Source organism: Monomorium pharaonis, chromosome 5 (assembly GCF_013373865.1).
Source record: "Monomorium pharaonis isolate MP-MQ-018 chromosome 5, ASM1337386v2, whole genome shotgun sequence".
Classification (NCBI taxonomy): domain Eukaryota; kingdom Metazoa; phylum Arthropoda; class Insecta; order Hymenoptera; family Formicidae; genus Monomorium; species Monomorium pharaonis.
The window spans coordinates 16,332,522-16,339,854 of record NC_050471.1 but is presented as its reverse complement, the minus strand read 5'-3'; the positions used below and the strand labels follow the sequence as shown (position 1 = coordinate 16,339,854).

At 31.1% G+C, this 7,333-nt stretch overlaps 1 long non-coding RNA gene across 1 annotated transcript; it reads left to right on the top strand.

Moving 5' to 3' along the window:
* The first annotated feature begins 973 nt into the window (after positions 1–973).
* Positions 974–1,998, top strand: LOC114254954. Its single transcript, XR_003626244.2, has 2 exons — positions 974–1,236; positions 1,354–1,998. It is a non-coding gene; the product is annotated as an uncharacterized LOC114254954 (long non-coding RNA).
* The last annotated feature ends 5,335 nt before the right edge of the window (positions 1,999–7,333 follow it).

Below are 7,333 nucleotides of genomic sequence, written 5' to 3'. Positions count from 1 at the left end.
CCATAACTTTAATAATTTCATGGAAATTGCGATCTATTTAGCACTAATACTTCGAAGCGTCCAAATGATTAATTAGATAGTTAACTATATAGATCATACATTCTAAGAAAAATTATAGTACATTTATTATCCTGTTTTTGTACAGTACATGATGAATTTAGATTTTGTGCATTTTTTGTGCGCAGTAATTGTAGACAAATCGTTATTTTTAAAAACATTATCTTTATGATAATTTTTTTTAATATCTCTCATTCAAGATGTTATAGGCTGCGTTCCGATATTTACTGTCAGTACTGAAAATCTACAGTATATGTGACGTAAACTATAGATTTTCAGTACTAGCAGTGAATATCGGAACGCAGCCATAGTGTTGTCTGATTTCTGAGTCAACTACGACGCGCATGGACGACTCAAAAATTGAACAGCATTGTGATATCCTTTATGAGACAATAAGCTGATATCGTTTAGCTGATATCATAAGCATGTAACATTTTCAATGAGATATCTCAAAGACCGCTCTTAGTAGACGTCTCTGATAAATGTTATTATTTTGACATCATTTCCAAGATATCTAAATGTTTTCTTAAAAAAGTTCTCTTAGGCCAGTATTCATAGTCGGATCTTATATTTAAGATCATCTTAAGTACTGTCTTAAGATGCCATCAGCCAATCACAGAGCTGTATTAGCATCTTAAGATATTGCTTGAGACGATCTTGAAATAAGATTCGACTATGAATACCAGCCTTAAAGTTGAATCTAATATGCTTATATAATATACTTATGCCTTACGTTTTAAATCTCATTGTAGACACCACTTTAAACCGTGTCTAAAATACGTCTTAATGACGTCTTTATGTCCCGATCTTGGATGCGTGCTGTCTGGAAAAATAATCGTCAGATCATGACTGAAATATGATTTCGAAATGACGTCACATCATGACGTCAATTTTAGGCCATGTAAAAAAATGGTCATTTTGACGACATATGACCAGATATGACCATTTTGGGACGTCAAAATGACGTGGGCTTGCTACCTGGGATGTTATCTAAGGTATCTGCATAAAAGTTGTCCAGAAGATATCTTTTAACCACGCTGATGTTTCTGATTTTTGTCGCAGTATTAAATTAATAACGCGCGCGTTGCACGTGCAGTGTGTATATTAATAAACTATTATATATATAATTTTTTATTGAATTGAAGAGTGTGCTGATCAAGTTAATTGTAATAGATACACGTAAGTTATATACTTTAATTTATTATCATTCACTTTTTCTAACTTTTTAGTGTATTACGTATACACGTAATACACATGTTGAAAAAAATTTTTAAACGCATCATGTATACTTTTTAGGTTATACGTATTGGAATAAAAAGTTTCTTTATATATCTATTTGGAAATTAAGTGAGTATTTACTTGTTTCAATTTATTCTACATACTATATTTCATTCTATTTAATATAATATATAATTAATACACATTATGGGACCATCGTTAAAATCATTCGTTAAGATTTCGTTAAGATTTCGCTTGTATAAGATTTGCTTTTGTAAGAACTTAAAAATAATTATTTTATTAAATATAAATATTTGAATAATTAAAATATATGAATGTATATTATATATCTGATAAAAATTTATTATCTAAAATATGAATATATATAACATAGTTAATTATCTAAAAGTATTAATAGTTAACTTTATTGTTCTGATGCATACAAACTGAATACTCGTGCTTGGTGGACTAGAGCAAAAATAGGAGAGTATTTCCTAATATTCAGCCAAAGTCATCCTTCACATATATCGAATTTTGACAAAAATGAAAATATTCAAAAGAAGCCTGGTTTCAATCACAAATGAGCCACTCAAGTTGATTCTGGATTATCTCAGAGCTTCGGTTTGCAAGGTGGAACCAAGTTTAATTTTATGGAGTGTATTTCCGGCTGGTTGCACACAGTAATCATAACAGGTTTTAGCAGTTCGGTATCGAAAAAAAAAAGTTATACTCTGATTGATAAACATTACAATAATCTTATGTCCTTATCAAATAGGTATCTATTAGATAATACTATTATGTCGTGTATTTAGATAATTAAGATAATTAGTATTAAGATAATTTTTAAGAGAAAGAGGCATTTATATTTTACATTAATTAATGTGCTTACTACAGAATTTGATATCCGGATATGTTTAAAGTATATTACGTATCTTATTTACAAAGTTAATAATTCAATCGTTATTATTCTGTGTTTACTTATTATAAAAAGAATGTAATATAATTCAATAATATTCAGTACATATATATATTGTATGTATAAAAATTTGGATATCTTTTATCTTATTCTATTACTGGATCGTTCATTAGCATTAGTTTCACTGTGATTTTAAAAATAATATTACGAATTTTTATTTGTAAGATTTGCTTTTGTACAAATTTAAAAATAATAATTTTATATTAAATATAATTATTTTAAATAACTGAAACATATGAATGTATATTATATATGTGATAAAAGTATGTTATCTAAAATATGGATATATATATATATAACGTATATATACAATATATATTGTTATGTGCGCTGCCCGGTATACTCTGCGATCGCGAGTCAGCTGTCGGATCGGGAATATCGATCGGCGGCGGCGGTCAGCTGTCAAGAGGAGCCGGGGCAACGGGAATAAACAAGGAATAAAACAGTCTGAGAGCGACCTCGAGCTTGTATAGACGCTTTGTGTTAATTGCAATAAAGCTGTTCGATTCTTTCAGTTAAAGAAAGTGTGTCTTATTCCTTTTCCGCGAGCGCGCGTTACAATATATATATGTACAGGGTGTTTGGTAAAGATTTGTGCAATTTTTATAAACAGGTAGAGCGCATTAAGCTGAACAGAAAAGTCCTTATCATTTTTCCATTGTCGCAATGGTTAACGAGTTATAGACTTGTAAAATTTTCTGTATTAGCCCGGCCTACCGGCAAATGCAAGCGCGCCGAGCGCCCGGCCGCGGCGGCCGCCCCTCCTTAACGCTTGAACCTTGAGATTGCTAAGCGCGCGGGGGGAGTTGTTACAACAAGCGGCAATGGCTACGCACAATGTGTACGTGTACATACATGTGTACAAAAAAATATCAGTTCTAATGCTTGAAGAAGCAATTACTAAATTTATTTTTTTTAATAAATAATGATTATTTTTAATAAAAAATATTTTTTTGATGATAGTCTTAAATGTCATAAACTGTCATAAATTTGAAAAGAAGCTATTATCATGTGCTGAAAAATAAATTTATCCTTCTTTAAACAACATTAGAAAATTTTATCGATTAAAATAAAAATAACAACCAAATAAAATGTTTGTTTCAACTTTATATTCTTAATTAAAAATTAAATAACGAGGATATTTATATTTTTAATAAAATTAATCCTTGTGACAGACTTATAATACACGGAAAAAAACTTTATGGTAAAAATTACTATGGTAAGTAATAAACGCGTGACAAGGAGAAATTATGAAAATTTTTATTATGTTTTTCATCAAATTACGATAATATTTACATTACTTATATGATATAATTCTCTGAAATTTCTTCTTACAGTTTGTGGTTACTATCATAAATAATAAATCATACATAATTTTACTATAAAATTTTCTTCGTGTAGATTTACGAATATATGAATTTATTAAATGTTTGAAAACTTATAAACAATATTTATTTAATTCAAAAAAATTTAGTATGTAATGTGTGTGTGTGTGTGTGTGGTGTGTATGTACATACGCGAGAAAAGAATAATGACTTTGTGACAGGAAAATGAATAATCATTCCTTAGTTCGCGATTTTATATCACTATTATTATTCATGCTGATTACTATACAATACCCCTATAACCATTTCTGCTGTGACAAATGTTGGCAACAGATTCTGTTGCCAAAAAGGCGACAAATGAGAAACATATCTTGTCATTGCAAACACTATTAGCAGATATTCAGCAAATATTTAGCAACGTCTGTCATCAGAATACATGACAAAATAATAGTGAACTGCGAGCAGATTTATTGAAAGTATTGATAACAGATTGACGACAAACACCAAAGTGCAAACAATGTCAGCAAATTACCTGTAGAAATGCAACAACATTTGTGTGTCAAAGTACGCGACAGATTGATACCAGAAATGCAGCAGATCTGTCGAAATGTCAAATTGGCAATAAAAAGTGCGGCACCGTCAATAGGCGGCTTATTTTCTCGGGAGTAAAATGCAGTCAACTCGCTACACAAAGACCACTCGCAGCGCGAAGGTAAGCAAAAATTATCTTCCTTCGCTGCGCCTGCGGAAGAGTCCGATGTGGCGGAGGACCGCCACATTATACTTTTATGATACAGAACTGGTAGTATTTTCATTTTTTTGGAATGAGATTTAACTACAAAGAAATTTAATGAAATTAATTGCACCTAGAATAGATGATATAACTGCGATATAAATGGAGAAAATAGATAAGTCAATTGATCCCCCCTATAGGAAATATTAGATGCTAAGGAGAGGGTTGGGTAAATTATTTAATCTGTTCCTACTCCTGAATTAATAAATCTTCCCAGGAGATTGCTTACATCGATTCTCAAATAAAATTATAACTGTGATGAAAGAAGAAATGAAAAGATTCAACAAATCTGTCGCCAATCTGTCATCATTTATGAATACAGATCTGTTGCATATTTGGCGCAAATCTGCTGTGAGTTTACGTTGCAACATCTGTTCTCAATTTGCTGCGTGAATTTGTCATTATATTGCTAGTGACAGGTCTGTTCTGGTGTTGCACCCAATTTGATATCAGGATTTGATAACAATTTTTTGCTTGCAATTGAGGCGCACTCGAGGACACAGTAGGCCATGGTTTTGGCAGCCTGATTCCGCAAGAAATTTTTAGCAGTCTGCTGACAATTTGGTAGCAAATGGTTAGCTGGGTACACGCACACGTAGAAAAATATGATTCTAGTTTTAAGAAAATCAATTATTCATTTTTAATTTTATTCTTTTTTAATAATTATCTTATTTTTAATGGTTGAAAAGAATATTCTGTTGATAATAAACACCTCACTTTACACAAAACAAATAATATTTAACATTTTCGTGTATGTACACACACACACACACACACACACACACACACACGCACGCACGCACGCACGCACGCACGCACGCACGCACGCACGCACACACACACACACGCACGCACACACACGCACGCGCGCGCGCGCACACACACACACACACACACACACACACACACACACACACTACCCAGATAGCACACGGACGTCCTTAGGACGTCCTCAGGACATCCAGGACGGACTTCGTGGATATCCTGAGGACGTCCTCAGGACATCCTGAGGAATAGCAAACGAGCGCCACTTTTTAGTCCTCAGGACATCCTGAGGACAGTCCATCGGACATCCTGAGGACAGTCCATCGGATGTTCTGAGGATACCATAGGATTTCCTCAGGACATCCTCAGGAATAGCAAACAATGACCACTTTTTTAGTCAGATTTTTTAGATTTTTTTTTTTTAGGATTTTTGATAAATGTATCGATTTTTTATAAGAATTGAAACGTTTCTCAGAAAAATTTAAAAAATAAAAAATTCCGATTAATTTAGAAAATTTTTTAAATATTTCTAAGTATTTTTAACAGTTTTTGAGAATTGAAAAAAAATAAAAGTTCAAATTATCTCTACGATAATTTTGTAAGAGGAAGAAGAGACTATACATGTTTCAGCGACAGTTGTACCTGTTAAAGCATGTTTAATCTCTGTACCCGAGAAAACGGTCACCCATCCAAGTATCAACCATCGCCGACGATGCTTGACTTCGAAGACCATACGCTTCCTAACGCTTCGTGATGATCCATGAGTATTTCTTGTTTATGCATACATATTTGTTATAGATCATTACAGTAGATGTTGTCAGAAGGATGAAACATATATAGTTAACTTATATTTTTATAAATAAATATAAAGTTTTACAGTTTTTTAAAATCATTTTTACATATGCGCGCGAAATAGCATGTGGAATAACTTATTAAAAAAACTGTTTTTGCGCTGTTTGTATAAAATAAAATAAAAAAATTATTTAATGTCATCTTTTATAATTTTTTAGTATTGTTAATATGCTATATTGTTTCAATAAATGTAGACATTCAATCTGACTTTGAAGTCAACATTTTTACACATTTGATTTTGCAATACATTCTAGAAATACGTACGATATTCAAAGATTTCTCACTTGCTATATTAATTTACCCGTCTTTTTCAAAAATTACTATACGTTCAAGATGTTCCTGAATACTATTTTAAGATATCCTGAGGACTTTCGTAGGATGTCCTGAGGACTCTCTTAGGACGTCCTAAGGACTGTCTTGGGATGTCCTGAGGATTGTTTTAGAATGTCCTGAGGACTGTCTTAGGATGTTCTGAGGACTTTCAGAATATCATATTCTTAGAACATTCTGGGCTATCTAAAATGTCTGGTATTTATACAGTCATTATATTTAGTTTATTTTCAGACATTTTGTAGCTAATGAAACTCTTTATACAATATTTTAAGAATAACGTTTTCAGCTAGAATACATATATCCTCAGGACATCCCAAGGATGTCCTCAAGACATGAGTAAAATTTCAATTTATATTAATACTATTACAGAATTTAACATTCTAAACTTACTTTAAAAGTCAAATTTATACATAAAATATTTACAATAATACAACTATTATATCCTGACAAGATCCCAGGACATCCCGGGACATATTCAGGATGATCCTGAGGACGTCCTGTGCTATCTGGGTACATACTAAAATTTTCTTGAATTAAATATATATATAGTTATAAAATAATGTTATATATATGTATATATAATGTTATATATATATATATATATATATATATATATAGTTAATTATCTAAAATAATGTTATTAGTTAACAATCAATTGTGTATATATTATAATATAAAGTCGATATTGCAATATATAATATATATTATAACGTCATTTTTATATTACAATACATATTTAATTGTTAACTATCAACAATTTTAGATATATTATGTATATCCATATTTTAGAAAATAAACTTTTATCACTTACTTATTACCTGTCCTATAATATTAGCCTACAAATAAAGGTATCTTTTAGATATTACTAATTGATGTCGTTTAGATACCATTTTGTTAACCTTTTAAATACCCACAAGATATTTTAAAAATATATCTTTTAACTTGTAGCAATTTGATAACTTTTTCTTGACGTATTGGCAGCCGATAAAGGTTAACCATATGCTGACAATTTGG